The sequence below is a fragment of the Rhincodon typus genome, chromosome 2, assembly GCF_021869965.1.
Source record: "Rhincodon typus isolate 14 chromosome 2, sRhiTyp1.1, whole genome shotgun sequence".
NCBI classification, from domain to species: Eukaryota; Metazoa; Chordata; class Chondrichthyes; order Orectolobiformes; family Rhincodontidae; genus Rhincodon; species Rhincodon typus.
In genome coordinates, this window is record NC_063333.1 from 149036138 (window position 1) to 149056488 (window position 20351).

At 40.8% G+C, this 20351-nt stretch overlaps 1 protein-coding gene across 3 annotated transcripts in view; it reads left to right on the forward strand.

Annotated features, from left to right (window-relative positions):
• Positions 1-20351, forward strand: part of LOC109927670 (cadherin-18-like) — a 578296-nt gene that overhangs the window by 1078 nt on the left and 556867 nt on the right. The gene's annotated exons all lie outside the window — the stretch shown is intronic.

A 20351-nucleotide genomic window follows, 5' to 3' on the forward strand; every position in this document is an offset into this window, starting at 1 on the left:
TGTGTGTGTGTGTGTGTGTGTGTGAGGAGGGTGTCAGTGCAATGCGGGGAGAGCGCTCCAGAAGCTCCTTCTGATGGAGCTGTAGGGAGTGAAACTTCCACCTTGCTATCCCTCCCCCCCTCAGTATCCCCTCCCTTCCTCAGTATTCCCTTTCCCACTGGGTCCTGCTGGCTGTGAAGAGCAGAGACTGTTTAGTGCAACGTTTCCAGTTCGGGTACTAGACCGGGACATGAAGGGCTTTAGGATGAATTGAATAATTTGGGGGGAGCGGGGAAACAGGAAAATTTCGAAATGCTGGTTATAGTTCCAGTAGGAATCCGATCACGCTCCCCTTTCGGGTGAGATGTGGGAATTCTTGCACGTTATTCACATGAGCCTTGGTCGTTCTCTCTCTCTCGGTTTTAATGAGATCTGGGTAAGACTGGGAATGTGTCAAGCTCCAGCGAGCGAGGAGACATCTCCTGCAGAATTAAGGGGCCAAACCCATCCACGAGAATAGGCAGCGTTTGTAGCAAATGGGTGACATATAGATTAGGCTGCTCTTTGACAAATGGAACTGCAAAGAAATATGTAATTGATGTATCTGTCTGCATTTAAGATGTATACTAATTAAATCTAATCCTGTAAGGTGGCGCGGGGCGGGGGGGGGGGGGGGTCGGAAGTAACTTATTGTGATTGAATTGTCAACTCCTTTCTTCAGCTAAGATACTTTTATGAAATGACTTAGAAAATGTTGAAAAAAGATGATCTGCTCCAGAGTGCGGTCAGAATGCAGCTAAATCATTATTGATGCTGAGGAAGGTGCAGATATTGGCAATGAAACTGTTTGAAAGCACTGCTGTTAGTGGGGGAAGACTTTCTCCAGAGCCCAGATCACAACAGTGTGCATGTCTGCGTCTTGAATTTCATTGGTATGTGTTATAAGATGTAAAACCAGTAATGTGTTTCAGCATTCCTACTGGTGTGATTTAAAAATTCTCATACAAACAGAATTAACTTGGAATTGAACTGTGATTCAATGTGTTATTTACTAAATGTTTGTAAGTGTGTGTATGAGAATGCATATGTCTGTGTGTATATTTGTGTGCAAGTCTGTATGTATGTGTATACATACATGTATGTCTATATATATGTTTGTATATTCCACCTTTTGTAGAATCTTAAAACCATAGGACACTCATTGTCTGCTCCATCAACTGGAAGCAAAAAAAAATGATCACAAACAAATCCAATTGAAAAGATTCTTTGTGTCTTCTGTGTAAGCTTTCTGACTATAAATGTTAGTTTTTACTGCAATTTGATTCTTTACTTTTTAGATATTCCGTTTCTATGATGATATCTGCATTCTCATGTCTGCTGGTTTATGATGTGTTTTTTTTTAACCCTGCTGTGACTTTGTAGGCATTACCTCTCAAAAGCAAAACCACAGACAAATGAATCCAGGAACAAAGTGATACAACATGCCTATGCTTACCTTCAGTTTTATTCTGAAGGTATATAGTGTTGGTAATATTGTGCTGCATAAGATTCTGGTCCTTGTGAAAAATTGTAGCAAGAAATTAAAATAAAGGCATTTGTGTTCCTTAAGAGTAGGCTCCAAGGTGAAGGGCTTGTCTTGTGTGACTGTAGCATGACACAATGTGCCTGTGCACATTGAATGTGGGATTAATACATGCAAAATGTCAGTTTCTGTTTCTTTGTAGAGATACCCACCAGGAAAAAAATAATCAAGGTGTGATACGGCATGATAGTCAGCTTGATGATTACAGGTTCAGGGAGTAGCGACAAAACAGTTTTTGTTTAACTTGAATTTGTATTCCTCCTCTTTCACTATGCAGTGCAGATGGATGATCAAACACCTATACCAAACAGTGTGCCTCTTGCTGTGCATATCAGCTGTCTGCTCTTTTCTAAGCAGAGCATCATCCTCCAGCATAATGACTACAGAAAATGCTGGAAATGCTCAGCAGGTCAGGCAGCCTCTGCAGAGAGAGAGGATTGATTAATGTTTTAGCGCAATAACTTTTCATTATCACCAAATAGTTTAGCTGTGCTGATCATTTAATGGAATAATAGAATCATACTGTAAAGAAGAGGGCCTTTGACCCATTGATTCTGTACCACCAAAAATACACTAAATCTACAGTAGTCCTACTTTGCCCATAGTCTCGAATGTTATGAAATCTAACTGTTCATCCAAGTACTTTTTTAAAGGCTGTGAGAGTTCCTGCTTCAACTACCCTCCCAAGCAGTGCATTCCAGACCCCCACCACCCTCTGGGTGGAAAAACTGTTTCCTCAAATCCTATATAAACTTACTGCCTTTCACCTTCAAGTTATGTCCCCTTATTTTTAACCCTTCAATTAAGGGGAACAAAGATGAATTGGAGGATTACTTCTGAAGAAGGGTCCCGACCCAAAACATAAACTTTCCTGCTCCTCTGATGCTGCCTGGCCTGCTGTGTTCCTCCAGCTCCACACTGTGTTATCTCTGACTCCAGCATCTGCAGTTCTTGCTATCTCTGAACAAAGGTCAACTGTTGGCTTTCAGCAGCATCATGACTGTGAAGAAACTTCAGTTTCCTCTGAGTGGATCTGATGAGCGACATCATGACTGCTTGTAAACTCCTTCACTGTTCGTCATGACACATTTTCTCCATTCAGATATTTGAGACAATTTTCATCAACTTCAAATAAGAGTGCAATAATACTGGTGTCAGATGGTGTTAATTTGGACTAAGCACGTGGTGCAATGGGATGTGTCAACAAGTGAAGACTGAGCAGCGCTGACGACGAAAGCTCTCAGTACCAATAAAGCACAGTACTGCAGATATTGGAAATCTCAGATAAAAACAGACAGTCCTGGAAAAAAAACTCAACACATCTGGTATCGTTTGTTCATATGACTTCTTCAAAACTGAAGATAAGTTCGAAATGTGGTAAGTTTGGATTTGCTTAAAAAAAGGCGGAGGGATGGGTAGAACAAGACCGGGGATAGGTTAGAGGGTAAGGGAGGTTCCATCTTTGTCAAAGATGTCATGGAACCATGCAGAAAGGGAATGGGCATGGTTGTCGTAAATACAAGAAATTATTGGTCCAGAGTAGGTGTTAATAGCAGAATAAGTGATAGATTCGTCTGGAAGTAAAATGAGATTGAGACTGGTATTTGGCGTGGGTATCTGGAAGTAGGGAGAAACATCAAAATGAAGAATAGAATTCAAGGCCGTGAAGTTCTGGATCTCAACGTTGAGTACTGAAGGCTGTAAAATGCATAAAAATAACTGAAAGAACCGTGGATGCTGTAAATCAGGAACAAAAACACAAGTTGCTGGAAAAGCTTAGCAGATCTGGCAGCATCTGTGAAGAAAAAAAATCAGAGTTAACATTTCAGATCTGGTACCCCTTTCTGAGAACGGATTGTAGCTACGAAAACACCGGTTTATGTGCAGAAGATAGGAGGGGGATGGGGAGGAAGTAAACAATAGGATAAAAATAAAGCCCAAAGAGAGAGAAGAGCAGTTGGATAGACAAAGGAGTTGATAGCAATCTGGCTAGGAGGGTGAATAGCTGTTAATGGGGACAGTTACCTATTAATAATAGGTAGTGCGTAATGGCAGGCTCTATGGTAACAAGGCCTGGTGTATGGGGTAGGGGTCTAGGACATGGGAGAGTTTAGGCCCTAAAATTATTGAACTCGATATTGAGTCCAGAGAGCTGCAGGGTTCCCAAGCGGAAAATGAGGTGTTGTTATTCCAGCTTGCACTGAGCTTTGCTGGAACACTGCAGCAAGCTTATTGTTAGTCACTAACAGTCCCCATTAACAGCTATTCACCCTCCTAGCCAGATCGCTATCAACTCCTTTGTCTATCTAACTGCTTTTCTCTATCTTTGGGCTCTATCCTTTATCCTATCGTTTACTCCCTACTCTGTTCCCTTCCCTATCTTCTGCACATAAACTGACATTTTCCTAGTTACCAACAGTTCTGAGGAAAGGTCACCGGAACCGAAACGTACACTCTGATTGTTTCTTCACAGATGCTGCCAGACCTTATGGGCTTTTCCAGCAACGTCTGTAAAATGCATAGTTGGAAGAGGAGGTTTAGATTCTTCAGTTTACAATGAAATTCTCCGGAATACTGCAGGAGATCGAGAACAGGATTGTGAACATGAGAGAAAGATGGCGAATTAAGCTGGCAAGTGGAGAAAAGTTGATATCATGCTTGCTGCACTAGCAGGTGTATTCTGCAAAGCAGTCACCCAGTCTGTGATTGGCCTCCTCAATGCAGAATAAACAACGCTGTGAGCAATGAGTACCATCCACTAGCTCAAAGGAAATATAAGTAAACCACTGTTTTACCTGGAAAGAGTGTTAGCTTTCAGTAAGTTGAGGTTGAGCTAATTGTCTATGGTTATTTTCAGGAGAATGAGAGAAATTAGCTTCCAATGATTCTAACAAGACTGCCGTGTGGTGTTTATATGTCCATTGGGTATTTTAATGTTGGTGAAAGGGGAAGCAGATTTGGTTTGATGGTTCAGTTGAGTTGTATTTAAATAAATGTAGGCTCACCAAGCATTTATTTGAATTAATGGCCCTATAGTACCACAGTTAATGAGATTAAGTATATAGTCAACAAACCAATCTCTTTTCTTCCCATCTGTATGTTATAGTCACTATTTTAAAATGATATCATTATCTTTTGTACTAAACACATGTGAGGTACCATCATTATATGGAAATGCCTATTGATTAATTTTTCCCTGATATCTACCAATCTATAATCAATTTTATTTTACTGTAACTAGTGCAGGTTGAACTGCAAAGTGAAAAAATGGAGCAGCTCAGGAGTTTAGCAATTTCAGGGCTGTCCATTTTCTATGTGACTAATTGCTAAACTACGTAGTAGTGAAATATTTGAGTCTCAAGCATCATACTCAGCACTACATGGTGCACTTGTTGGAGCTTACAAGAACGTCTGGTGACATTATTGACATGTACATGATTCTCCGGGGATATGGCAGGGTAGATGCGGAAAGATTGTTTCCCTTTACAGAAGAGTCTAGGACCACAGGGCATAATCTCAGAATTAGGAGTCACACACTTAAGACAGAGTTGAAGAAGAATTTCTCTGGGGGTAGTGAATCAGTGGAATTATTTACCACATAAGGCTGCTATGGCTGGTTCAGTAAGTACTGTCAGGACTGAGATAGACCAATTTTTAATCTGTAAGGGAATCAAGAGTTATGGCAAAAAGACAGGAAAGTGGAGTTAAGGATTATCAGATCAATCATGACCTCATTGAATTGTGGAGCAAACTTGATGGACTGAATGGCCTGTTTATGCTGCTACATCTTTTATGGCTTTATGGTCTAACTTGTTCCTCATCGATAATCCAACATAAGCCACATTGCCCTGTGATTTTCAGCGTGTTATTGAAGCAAAATGAGACGATTAGAAACTTAGAAAATCAAATATGTGGTGCTTTTTATCTTAATGCAAAGCATGACCAGTTCAAACAATGACTTTTCTTTGGTTTCCGCTTCTGTATTTTAACTTTGTACCTTTTTTGTCCAGTTGCATAAATCGTTTAACTTGCATCATTCACAGAAAGTCAATAACTGAGACTTAGAGCATACACCTTGAAAAATGTGATAATTAAATGTATGTATGGTTAATTGTTAAGGTGTTACTGACTAACGTGGCATGTTTATGTCAGAACCAGTTAGCATGTTCACAGATTTTATGCTGAAATGCACAGAGCATTTTGATAGTTGACAACATTCATGTGAAGTATTGTGAGATTTGTCAGAAGACTAACGGATAAGCTCTGGAAATAAAATCTTGATCGATCCAGAGATTAGTGCAGTTTTAGAATATAAATAACTGATAACAATTTTGCAAATCCCAACTATTTGTCTGTAGTGAAACTTTATTTGCTCAATTGTCAAGCATCATACTAATGTTATGCCATCTTCTTGCAATCTTATTAGTTAAGTGCCTATTCCGCAGCGGAGAACAGAATCCACAAATAATACACAATCCATTGGACAGTCCATGTTTGAGGACACATTTCACAGGCTCAAATTGATGGTTTAGAATTCACATTTTTTGGTTCATTTATGAACGTGCAGTAGGCATAGTATGATATTCAGTGTTTGCTGCTACTAATCTATAATCCTGTAGTAGCGGGGAAAATGACAAAGGCTTGATTAAATGCTTTTACTTGACAGTAAAGTGCCACTTGTTTATTTCAAACTGATTCTTTGCAGATCTCATTAGCTGAGACAGTGTATTCCACAGAAGTCAACCAAGACATTCAGAACAATTGTCGTTCCATATGCAATGCCTTTGCCAAAGAAACACTGTTATCATTCTTCTTTTATTTAGATTAAAAAAGGTGTACAGAATCCATGCTGTCTTGGGAGTTCAGTACATTGATCAGTGAAATGTACATCTCCCACCACCTCATGGCAGCTTTGAGCTACTGCAAAGAGCATGAACAGAACAGCTCGTGACTCTATCTTGATTAGATTTATACGAGCTGTGTTTATTTGATGAATCACTGGAAACATAGAAATTACTCCGTTACTTAGTCAAAAAACAAACATGCAAGGGCTTTTGTAGCTGCTCAGATTTTATTTGAAAAGTGTATTTAGAGGATAATATTCATTGATGATTTAGTGTTTTCCCACTGTGTTTTATTGCTAAGATGAACGAATATTCAAAACAGATCTTAAATTTGTGGAAACACACGTAAATAACCTAAAATATCTCATGAACATCTTAAATATGGCAACATTTCATTTTCAATATTGTACTCCAACTGATTTTTGTGATGTATTGATTTTGCAGCAGAATATAAAACACTTGAGTTGTTTCAGTGTTTTGACCTATGTATTACATCTAATGGTGAAATAAAACCAAATATAAAAATGTTGATATCATCACACGGTTTGTTTAAATGAAACTTTTTGAAAAAATGCATTAAAATAAATTGGTTTCTACAAAAGGTGGAAAGTGCCCTCCCAAGTAATTCAGGGCAATGTTCTGTGTAGCTTTCTTCCCTTCATATTTCCAAGCAGACTGTTTTCAATAAATAAATTATTCTGGATGAATGCATTGCTGCTGTCAGCAGGTTTAACATCAATTTCTCAATGTCCAAATCATGGTCAAAACAAAAGAAAAGGTTGAGTCCACTTTTTAGATCCAGATTAGGTCATCTTGGTTTCTGGATTCAGAGGGACCATCTGCCATTCCTTCAGAGTTGCAGATTAACTTAACTACTGCATTGATGAAAGACAGCAGTGGGTTTGTGTTCCAGCCTCTGTATATGGTCCCTTTAATCTATCAACTTTGGTATCATGGTGACTGTCGTACAGAACTGAAGGAGCTACATGTGTGGTCACCTGCATTAGATCACCTGTGATTTCCCTGTGAGTACCCTGCTCAGAAGCAGAACCCAACCATGAAGATGTGAGCAGAAACCTGAAAATGATGCTCATTGAAGTTAACTCTGTGTGTCATGTCAATGCTTCTGAACAAGTTACACACCATTCCAACTTGGAGCTAGATCGTTTGTTCTTTGTTGGTTCAGAATCTTGGAACTCCAATTGTAACAGAACTGTGGGTGTTGGGTCATTACATTACAATGACTGCAGTGGTTCAAGAAAGTGGCTCACCACCACTTTCTGAAGACCAATTTATGACGAACAATAAATACTGGCCTTGCCAAAATTGTCTACATTCCATGAACAAAGAAAAATGTAAAAACAAAACCAGCCCTGAAGTGGTATTCAGTCATAACTGGTCTGCTTACCGTTGGCAGCAACACTGCTCAAAACATTGAGATTCAGTCAGTCCTCAGTCACAGGAATATATTCGCAGCTTATGTATCGTGTAGCACTAGACTTGTCAATTTTATCATATTTAAAAGAGGAAAAAGATCAGCAAGCATGCAAAAGTAAACTAATTCAAACTGATGTGCTTTTCTCTGGCCTGTGGTCTTTGAGTGGAAGCCTTTTAGCATGATGCCATTGATAGACTGCACAAACACTTTAATGTAGCTAGTTATTGATTGGTTCTTTAGCTTAGCCTTATTCTCAAAGCTTTTCACAGTATGGATAATTCAGTATCTTTCTTTGTATTTAACAATCACTGTGAAATACTGGAATTCATGAATTTGGCAGTCAGGCTACAATGCTTGACATTAATTATTCCAAGTTTTGTTTAATATTTAAATGAGTAGCTGTCATAGTTTGCTGAAATATTCATGTGATTTTTTTTATTGCTATGACAAACATGATGTTCCAGTACCTTTAGTTGTCTCAATGCAAATAAATCAAGGAAAGGAACAGAACCTAAAACTAACAGTGTTAGATTTCAGTTATAGAGGACATTGGTGAGACCACATCATAAATACTGTGTGCAGTTTTGGTCTCCTTACTTAAGGATGGATTTAAATAAATTTAGGGTAGTTCAGAGGATGTTTATTAGATTGGTACCTGGAATGAGTGGGTTGTTTTATGAGGAAAGGTTGGGCAGACTGGGCCTCTTTTCACTGGAGTTTCGAAGAGAGAGTGAGGGGTGATTTGATTGAAGTTCATCAGGTCCTGAATGATCTTGACAAGATTTGGAACAGATTTTTCTACTTGAGGGTGAGTGCAGATTTAGGGACACTCTTTAATTATTGGTGGCCACTCATTTACAATCGAGATGAGTGGATTTATTCTCCCTGAGGGTTGAGAGACTTTGGAACTCTCTGCCTGAGAAGATGTTGGATGGGAACTCATTGAATAATTTTCTGACACAGGTAGACAGATCTCTGAAACTAAACCGATTCAGACACGGTTCAGTCCTTTCACCATCCCAGCTGCCATCTGCTCCTGCAACTAGTTTGTCAGATATTGCTTCAGGAGCTCCTGTGGCACATCAAGAGATGTCATAAGCAGAGATGACCTCTGTGAAAGGCTGTTAGATTTGGAATCTTGTGATCACAGTGACCTAAGATATTCAGTCGACCATTGGTCAGGAGTTCTCAAAAACTTTATGGAGTTTGTTAAGAAGCAGCAGTTGAGACACAGTGCAATATTTAATTGGTCAGAGAAAGGAAATACATGAGCTGTTACAGGTGAGAATGCTTGACTGATGCTGAAACTCTTCTGGAGGATGGGGAAGGAAAGGTAATGGACTTGGACTTGTATGGTTTTCAGTACGGAGGTGTCCGTCCCTGATCCTTCTCAGTCTTTGGGAACAGTCTTTGTCCTTACCTCAGACTGATGTAGTGGAGCTCCTGGTCTTCTCCCAAAAAGGTGGTGACTTGTTCCCCTAGATCCTCTCCCTCTCTCTTCCTGCCTACCCCTGTTGATGCAATGTATTGTGGGGGGGCTGGCCATCAATGCTATGTCACCTTTCTGGATCTATTTGGTCAATGACCACAGGCAGCTACCCATGATGCCAGGATGATCATTGTCCCCTTGCTCACCCCCATTTGAAGATTGGTATTCATTCCTTCTAGGACCAAAATGTCATCTTTCCCCAAGCACAGCATCAATAATGGGGTAGTGTGGTACCCAATCAATCATTTGTTTACATTTGTAGAATGCTAGTTACTACAGAAGCTCAGTTAAATGAGGTCTCAAACTACACTGGAAATATAAAGTATGAGATACTAAAATAAGTCAGTTTTAAAAGTGATCCAAATTTCCAGCAGTTAACTCAAGTGGTACAGGAGCTAGTGACTTCAGGATTCGGTGACTAAGTGGTGAGGCAACCAACCTAGCCTCCTCCTCAGTAGTCTGTGCCAGTACTGGTAAGAGAGACCACTGCAGAGTCTTTGCGGTAATGAAGTTCTGCCTCAAATTAAGAATACCGTCCACTGTATTGTGTAGCACAATCACCGTGCTAAACGGAATAGATTTCAAACAAATCAAGTAACTTGAGACTGTTTGTCTGTGAGGAAAAGTCCTTTAACAGCTGCAGAATCTTATTAAACCGAGTTGGCCCTGCATAACCCCCACTCAACCATTACCATCAAGCCGGAAGATCAATCCTGGTTCGATGAAAAGTGCAGGAGAGTAGCTCCAGTCCTACCTGAAAATGAGGTGTCAATCTTGGAAAGCTACCAAACGGGACTACTTGCATTCCCATCAGCATAAATAACTCTCCATTTCTGCCACATCCAGTTGTGAATGGGATGGACAATTTAATAACAAATTGGAGGAGAAGGCTCCAGCAATATCCCTACCCTCAACACTGGGAGCCCAGCTTCAGTGCACAAGATAAGGCTGAAGCATTTGCAATGATCTTCAGTCAGGCATGCTGAGTGAATGTTACATTTCAGCCTCGGCTGGAGAAGCCCAGCATCACAAATGCTCATTTTCAGCTTCACTCTATCTGATATTAAGAAATAATTGTGGGGATCAGAAACTGCAAAGGCTATGGGTCCTGACAATGTTCTGGTAATAGTATTGAAGAATTGTACTCTCGAACTAGCTGTATTCTTCCCTAAGAAGTTCCAGTACAGCTACAACACTGATATCAACCTTTGAAATATGAAACTTTGGCACAAACAGTCAGAAAAATCTATCTCCAACAAGAGGGAATCTAACCATCTGCCCTTGGCTATCAACATGATTGTCAACATCCTGAATGTTATCATGAGGCAGAAACACAACTGGACCAGCCATATAAACACAGTGCCTACAAGTGTAGGTCAGAAACTTAGGAACACTGCCGAGTAATTGACCTCCTGACCCCCAAAAGCCTATCTGTCATCTACAAGGCACAAGTCAGGAGTATGATGGAATACTCCCCACTTGCCTGGATGACAGCAGCTCCAACAACACTCAAGATGCTTGACACCATCCAGGACAAAGCAGCCCACTTGATTAGCAGCCCATCCCACCACCACCTTCAACATTCACTGCCTTCACCACTGACGGTCAGAAGCAACAGTGTGTACCATCAAAAAGATGCACTGCAGAAATTCAACAAGGCTCCTTCAATAGCACCTTTCAAACCCACAATCACTTCCACCTGGAAGGACAAGGGCAGCAGACATATGGGAACACCACCACAAGCAAGTTCCCCTCCAAGCCACTCACCATCCTGACTTGTTGAGTCAAAATTCTGGAACCCCCTCCCTAACAGCACCATGGTTGACCCAGACCCCATGGATAGTGATGGTTCAAGCGGCAGCTCATCACCACCTTCTCAAGGGCAATTACTGATGGTCAACAAATGTTACTCTGGGTAGCAAGGCTGACATCTCCATAACTTAAAAAACCAAAACATTGAAATGCCATGAAATATCAACAGAAAATGCTAGCGGGTCTGGAAGCATCTGTGGAGAAAGGACCAGAATTAACTTTTCAGCTCTGTGTTCTTTCCTCAGGACTGATAACATTCTGAATTTTTTTAGTTACTGTACTGTTTCAGCAGTTCATGCACTTACAGGTTGTTGTGACATGCATCTTATCTACAAACAATTACAGAATATCAGAGCAGGAATAGGCCATTTGGCCCTTCAGGCCTGTTCCACCATTCATCATGATCACGGCATCATCCAACTCAGTAGTCTGTTTCTGCTTTTCCCAAAAAAGCCTTTGAACCCTTTAGTCCCAAGTGCTCTGTCCAACTCCTAAAAATTGTACAATGTTTAAAGACTGAATATGTGGCATAAAACAAACAAAAAATTGTGGATGCTGGTGATCTGAAACAAAGATAGAAAGTACTGGAGAAACTCAGCAGGTCTGATAGCATCTGTGGAGAGAGAGAAACATGGTTAACATGTTGTCAAACCTATTCTGACAGCAAACAAAGCCTTTTGTGTAGCATGTCGTTGTTCTAGATGCTCCAACAGAATGTGACGTGACCATGCAGTGGGTCACAGTATTCGGTCAGATCCTGGATTGTCAAAAAGAGACATGTGCCTTAGATGATATTTCTGTATGTTTGGCTCTTCCATTAGATGGAGCTTCCAAGCATAAATAGTCCATGCTGCAAGAGGGAGAGAAGCCAGGAAAATTGGTCTCACGTGGGCAAATGACCACAAACTAATTTACCTCACAATCCACAAGGAATCTGGGAACCCACTTCTCAATGAAGCAAAAACAAAATGGCAGTAGTAGTGGACCAAACTGAAAAACAAGCTCTGGATTAAAAGTTGAAATAAAAGTGATATAAGTGTCAATCTTGTCTCATGCTTCAGTCATGCAAAAGGTATGAATTAGACAATTTCACTCCTAGTAATGTGGTTACTACAGTACAATAATATGACATTGCAGACTGAAATATCACAGAATTTAGGCCTATAGAATGTGTCCTGAAATTAGAGATCAGTTGCATCGTTTAAGCACCTCAAACTGAAAGGTTGTTAATTTGAATTTTTCAACTGGTATGTTTGTTTTGTTTATGGATATTTGTTTCGCTGATTTCCTTGCATTAACAGAACAATGGATTTCACACTGAGTTAGATCTGGTGAATAAAAATGGATACATATTTGAAAGCCTTGGAGCAGTATTTTAATTTAAATCTGGACCTCACCTTAATATACTTTGTTTTGAAATAGGATTGAGATCAGAAAATGCAATTCCAAAAGTTAAATGCACAGTCAGCCTGATCCCAGACCATTGTTTTCATACAAAAGAAATATGGACCTGGATTTGTGGGAATAATGTGTGAGGGCAAATCCTCAACCCTCTCAGAGATGCTATCCTGTTACTATACGTGATGTGGTGGTGCCAGTGTTGGACTGGGATGGACAAGGTCAGAAATTGCCTGACAAAGGAGCAGCGCTCTGGAAGCTTATGGTTTCAAATAAACCTGCTGAACTATAACCTGGTGTCATACAACTTCTGACACTTACTACAAATGTGAGCTGAATATTTGTCTTCAACTGTACGTGTCTGGTCTTTTATCCAAATGCCAAAAGCAATGATCACCTTTTAATGTTGCACATGCTCCATGAAGTGATGAAGTGCACTGAGCACCACTCGATTATGGCCTTATACACAGGGCCTCAAGGAGTAAGACCTAACACTAAGATCCCCTTCCGTCTCTGTAAGAATGTCTATTGCACCAATATAGCTTGTACCAAGTTGCTACCTTGCAATAAAGTACATCTCGTTTACAATAAGTTTCTCCCTGGTTAGATGACCATGTGATTTTCATCTGCCACACTTGGTCAAGCAGACTTTAAATTGTATCAGGAAAGAGAACAGTGGCAGAAAATCTACCAAATGTACCAGCTATGAGCTGTGGTAAGGATTTGTCTTAGAAAACCCCAAACTGATTTCTCTCCACAGATGCTGCCGGACCTGCTGAGCTTTTCCAGCAATTTCTGCTGAGAAGCTCACCTTGCCTCATATACTGTTAAAGGAGGTGTGAAAAGTGGTATAATGTGCCTCTCAACTCCGCCCCCCCGCCCCCCCCCCAAGCAATCTGTTGAAAAGGAGTGGATTAATGAAAGACATCCCTGATACTGACTTTATAAGCAACAAGTAACAAATTATCTAACTCTAACAGTGAAAAACATAACAGAACTACTAACAAACTAAACAATTCCCTAGCTACTAACTATTCCTGAATAAAACAAAATTCTAATGGTATGCTGTTGTAATATATATAAATCTCGCCAATATAAACCAAAGTAATAAGAAAAATAAACTAAAACTTTGTCTCTCAATATTACAGCCAAGGTAAGCCTTCTGGAAGTTCTTTGCCTTCTCCTTTGTTCTGTAGTCAGGAACACTTTCCTTCATCGAATTCATTTCAGGACTATTAGCTAAGACTGCCAAAGTACCTTTATTTAGATGGTGCTTCCGCAGAGTTTAGAGATTTCTGTGAGAGCCAGTGATTATTTGTTTTGTAGCTGAGAGCTGTTCTCTTGGCAGATGACAGTTGACTCTCACACTGATTTTCAAATGCCCTCTTCTTTTATACCCTTGATGACCTATTAATTTCTTACAATAGGATTGGTCTGAGGTTGTCAGAACCATTACTTTTAAACTTAATTGGGCTCTGGTATCTCGAGCCTGGTTTAAATTAATTGGCTAAATTCAAAAACCTATTGTCTTGATAAAAATGCTGTTTTGCCTGTTAACAGTATGGCCTTTTGATACAACATTTCAATTTCAAGAACTCTGTGTGCATCTGCTGCTGCCTGCAGACATATTTTAAGCCTAAAAAGATCATCATCTTTTAAAGGGACCACACATTTTCCACATCGCCGCGCCCCCCCCCCCCCCCCAACCCCTGCCGTCATTGTGCAAATAAGTTCTCACGTCCTGCCTTCCAATCCACAAATACCATACCTAGCTTCGCAACACTGGACATCCTAACCTGACTTAGTCCCATTTGCCAGCATTTGGCCCATATCCCTCTTTAAACTCCTCCTATTCAGGTACCCATCCAGATACCTTTTAAATGTTATAATTCTACCAGCCTGCACTGCCTTCTCTGGCAACTTGCTCCATACACACACCACCATCTGCGTGAAAAAGTTTCACCTCGGTTCCTTTTTTAAATCTTTCCCCTCTCACCTTAAACCTATACAGTCCAGTTTTAGAGTCTCCCCTCTTGGAAAGAGACCTTGACTAATCACCCTATCCATTCCCCTCATGATTTTATAAACTTCTATGTGGTCACCCCTAAGCCTTCGGCACTCCATGGAAAAAAGTATTGAATACAATGGCAGGGACATGACATTGAACTTGTCTGATACTTCGATAAGGTCACAACTCAAACATCACATCCACTCTGGTCAGTACACTTTTAGGAACAATGTGGGTTGTGGGGAGCACGGTTCTTGTGAGGGTGTAGATTACCAGAATAGTTCCATGGCTGGGAGATTAACATCGGGGAACCTGAATAAAAGTAAAATACTATGAATGTTGAAAATCGGAAACAAACACCAAGAATGCTGAAAAAACTCAGCAGGTCTGACAGAGTCTGTGGAGAGAGGATTAGAGTTAATGTTTCCAGTCCTGGATGACTCTAAGAACAGTCATCTTAGACTTGAAACATGAACATGGTTTCTCTCTGCACAGATGCAGCCAGACCTGCTGAGTTTCTCCAGTAATTCCCTGTTTTTCTGGGGACCCTGGCATTGTTTACCTTGAAGCAAAGGAGATTGAGGAGATATTTGATCAAGGTGGACCAGATTGTCACAGACTTAAATAAAGTAGACAAAGGAAAGCTGTTCTTATTAGCTCATTCCACAAGGTACAGAATATTTAGGTGGTTGCTTTTGACCAGTGTGGATGTGATGTATTGTAGCTCTCTATGACTCTAAAGATTAGGGGACACAGATTTAAGGTAATTAGACAAGACATATGGTGGGGAGGGGAGAGGAATATAAGCAACAGTTTTTTTACACCAGTGAATGCCGATGACTCGGAGCTTGCTGCTAATAAGGGTTGGTGAATTTGGAGATGCATGATTTCAAAGTGAATTTGACTTAAAATGACATAAACCTATTGGGTTAGAAGTGAACCTGATGGGCTGAATGACTTCCTTCCGTATCACAGTAACTCTGTGATAATGCAGTGTTCTCCTCAGAATCTCTTTGCTGAAAACGATAGCCAATCAGTCTTTTTGACCAGATACACTTAATGGCAGGATGCATTTGTATTAATCTGTGAGTTTGTTGACTTGCTCACTGAGCTGGCTAGTTTTTGGTCAGATGTTTCATCACCGTACTAGGTAACATCATCAGTGAGGCCTCTGATGAAGCGATGTTGTTCTACTCCACTTGGGATTTATACTGTCTGCTCTGTTATGGTGAGTACTGTCATTTCTGGTTTTGTTCTGCGTAGGTTTGTATATGGAGTCCAATTCTATATGTTTGTTGATTGCATGAGGGGTGGAGAACCATGCCTCTAGGAATTCCTCATACATGTCCATATTTGGCTTGGGCTACTATGGTTACATTATCCCAGTTAAACTGATGGCCTTCATTGTCTGAGTGTACTGATATGAGGGAAAGTCCATCATGCCGTTTTGCTGCTAGCTGATGTTCATGTATTCTGATGGCTAGTTTCCTTCCTGTCTGTCCAATGTAATGTTTGTGGCAGTCGTTGCATGGTATTTTGTAAACTACGTTGGTTCTGCATGTTGTGGGAATGGGGTCCTTAATCCTTGTGAGTGCTTGTTGTAGAGTGGCTGTGGGCTTGTGGCAACTGTGATTCCTAGTGGCCTTAGGGTCTTTTTGTTGGTTCTGATATGTTCTTGATGTTGGGCAGTGTGACCAGTGTGTTAGGGCGTACTGTGTCCTCCTGTTGTTGTCTGCTATGTAGGCATCTGTGGATGAAGTTGCGGGGATATCTGTTCATAGCGAAGATTTTGTATAGGTGCTCTTTCTCTTTCCTGCATAGTTCTGGCGTGTTGCAGTGAGTGGTGGCCCATTTTAATAGTGTCCTTACACAGCTTTGTTTGTGGACGTTGGGGCGGTTGCTGTGGAAGCTGAGGATGTGATCAGTGTGGGTTGCTCTCCTGTATATCAAGGTTTGGAACTCCCCGTTGGTCATACGTTCAACTCTAACGTCCAGAAACAGAAGCTGATTGTTGTTTTCTTCTTCTCTTGTGAATTGAATCCCTGTGACTACATTGTTGATGAGGTGGTGGGTCTCTTCTATTTTGATGCGTTTAATGATGAGAATGTGTTGTCGACATACTGGATCCACAGTTTAGGTTGAATGAGGGGTAGGTAGTGTGTTTTAGTCTTTGTATGACTGCCTCAGCGATGAGTCCTGAGATGGGTGACTCCAAGGGTGTGCCATTGATCAGTTTGTGTACTTGACCATTAAAGACGAAGTGTGTGGTGGGGCACGAGTCCAGTAGTTTGAGTATGTTGTCATTGCTGATGGAGCTGCTGGTCTGTGTCCCTGCTTCCTCTAGTAATGTGGCCAGTGTTTCTTTGGCTAATGGAATGCCAATTGATGTGAATAATGCTGTGATGTCAAAGGATACAATTATCTCATCATTGCTGATTTTTTTTATGTTCTTGAGGGTATCAAGGAATTTCTGGGTTGAGTGGATGGAATGAAGTGATCTGCGGACTCGCTGTTTCAGTCTCTGTTGTAGGTCCTCAGCCAGTTTGTATGTAGATGTGCCCGGTAGGGAAACAATGGGTCTGAGGGGAATGTCTGGTTTATGTACGTTGGGAAGTTTGTAAAAGCTGGGGGTGTTTGTGCTTTCTGGTTTCATTCTCATGTTGTCTATCTTGGTTATCTGCCCTGCATCCTTTCGTCTCTTCAGTGTCTGGGTAATCCTATTTCCTTGCTGCGGTGCTGGATCTATTGCCACCTGTTGGCAAGTGTTTGTACCTGCAAGCAATGCCTGTGCTTTCTTAATGTAGTCTGGTTTGTTCATAATGACGGTCATGTGCCCTTTGTTTGCTGTTAGGTTTATAATGGTCTTGTCTTTCTTGAGATTTTCCAGTGCTTTTCTCTCTGATGTGTTTAGGGTGTCACATTCGTTCCTTCTGTGTAGTGTGGGGATTATAGTTTGTCAGATGTCTTGTTATGCTTCATCCGTGAGTCTGTTGTCTTTTAATGTAGTTTCCAGGGTGGCCATGAAGTCTGTTCTGTTCATGTCTTTGTGGTTATAGTTCAATCCCTGTAATAGGACAGCTCTCTCAGTTTCTGTGTGTCGTCTGCTGGATAAGTTTCTTATCCATGTGTCTGGTTTTATTGTTGGCCTTGTCTTTATGGTGGATCAGTGTGGTAAATTTCTCATGTAGCTTGTGTCCCATTGTAGTTTTGGTCTTGTATTGATTGATTGGTGATGGCCTGTTCTAGGTTTGTAGTCCATTGTGTTTAGGTACTGTGATTTTTGGCCCGAAATTTCCCGTTCATACTTGTAGAGTCGGTTATAGGCATCGTTAATCATTACTCTTGCATTCTGTGTCTGTTCTGTTCACCTATTTTATATGCCTGTGTGTTGTTGACTGGAGGTTTGTACTTCATGCTGCGGGGCAGTACCTGGTTCCTGAAGCATTCGTGGAGAAAGTGGAATTGTTCACGGATAGCACTCAGTCGGTTGGTGAAAGTTTGCGTTGTCTGGCAATTAGTAGCGTGATGTGACCATAGTTGTTTTAAGGTTTTTGCAAAGATTTGTAGCTTGGGTTGTGGGTGAGGTTGTTGACTTGCTCATCGAGCTGGCTTGTTTTCATTCAGATGTTTTGTTACCATGCCAGGTAACATCATCAGTGAGACCTCCGATGAAGCAATGTTATTCTACTCAGCTTGGAATTTATACTGTTCGGTCCGTTCTGGTGAATAGTATCATTTCTGGTTCTGTTCTGTATGGGTTTGTATATGGGGTCCAATTCTATACGTTTGTTGATTGCATTATGAGTAGAGAACCATGCCTCCAGGAATTCCCATATGTGTTCCATGTTTGGCTTGGGCTACTATGGTTACTTTGTCCCAGTTAAACTGATGATATTTGGGAAAGTTTGTCATGCCGTTTTGCTGCTAGTTGATGTTCGTGTGTTTTGATGGCTAGTTTCCTTCCTGTCTGTCCGATGTAATGTTTGTGACAGTCGTTGCATGGTACAGGGAAACAATCCACACTGATCGAATCCTCAGCTTCCACAACAAGCACCCCATGGTCCACAAACAACAATGTACTAGGACACTATTTAAATGGGCCACTACTCACTGCAACATGCCAGAACTATGCAGGAAAGAGGAAGAGAACCTATACAAAATCTTCACCATGAATGGATATCCTCACAACTTCATCCACAGATGCCTACATAGCAGACAACAACAGGAGGACACAGTATGCCCTAACATGCTGACTACACTGCCCTACATCAAGAACATATCAGAACTGACAACAAGACTCCTAAGACCACTAGGAATCATGGTGGCCCACAAGCTCACAGCCACTCTACAACACTCACAAGGATTAAAGACCCCATTCCCACAACATGCAGAATGAACGTGGTTTACAAAATACCATGCAACGACTGCCACAAACAGGAAGGAAACTAGCCATCAGAATATACGAACATCAATTAGCAGCAAAACGACAATGCAAACTCTCCTTAATATCGGTACTCTCCGACAATGAAGGCCATCAGTTTAACTGGGACAAAGTAACCATAGTAGCCCAAACCAAACATAGACACACACGGGAATTCCTAGAGGCATGGTTCTCCCCCCGTAATGCAATCAACAAACATATAGAATTGGACCCCATATACAAACTCATACAGAACAGAACCGGAAATGACAGTACTCACATAACGGACCGAACAGTATAAATTCCATGCGGAGTAGAACAATATCGCTTCATTGGAGACCTCACTGATGATGAAAACCTAGCATGGTGATGAAATGTCTGAACAAAAACTAGCCAGCTCGGCGAGCAAGTCAACATCCTCACCCACAACCCGAGCTTTAAATCTTTGCTAAAACCTTAATAATAATCTGTGGCTATTTTAAACTGTAATCTCAGGATTTAAAATGCGCTCTGAGGATTATGGATATTTGAGTGAGGTCATTGATGTGTTATATTTAAATACTATATGTCATTCTGTGGTGGTTTCATTATAGATGACTTTATGCCACCAATCATAATTGACTTATCGCTGAATAATTGTCAGAAGTAATTTCTGTTCAAAGTGTCACTGAACCAAGGCCTACTCTTGGGTTAATTAAGCAGATGCTTAATTTCTGCAATTCTCTTCAGTGCAAGTGTGAATAAAAATGGTTTGACAATTCTCAGGGGAATTGGCTGATTAAGATATTTTACCACAGTCCTTACTGTCACACCACTGTGTGTAACGGTGGAAAAAGCCCTTCAGAAAAGAGTAATATGTTCCATTTCTGCATGTGACCCAGATGCAAAGTATCCATTAACAATTTGTATCTTCTAATCCCTGATACCTTGACAACCAAAATCTACAGTTCCTTCAAATCCCAACTTAAGTTACATTGCACTAAAATCTATTGATGCTTACAGAACATAGAACAGAGAACAGTACTGTACAGGAACAGGCCCTTCAGCCTGCAATGTTGTACAGATCATGATATAAAATTAAATTAATCCCTCTGCCTGTCTTGGTCCATATCCCTCCATCCCTTGCATATTCATGTGCTTACCCAAAAGTCCCTTAAACACCCCTGTCGTATCCCTCCATCCACCACTATTTCCCGGCAGCACATTCCAGATTGAAATCATCACTGAACACTGAAAAGCTATTTATCAAGTTTGGCATTTACACATCCTTGATGTCCAGACAACATGTTTGTTTTAAAAGATTACTTTCAGTAGTGTTTTATTTGTCTCTGAAATCGAACTTACCGTGACAGAAATGTAGCCCCACCCGCAGATATTGCAG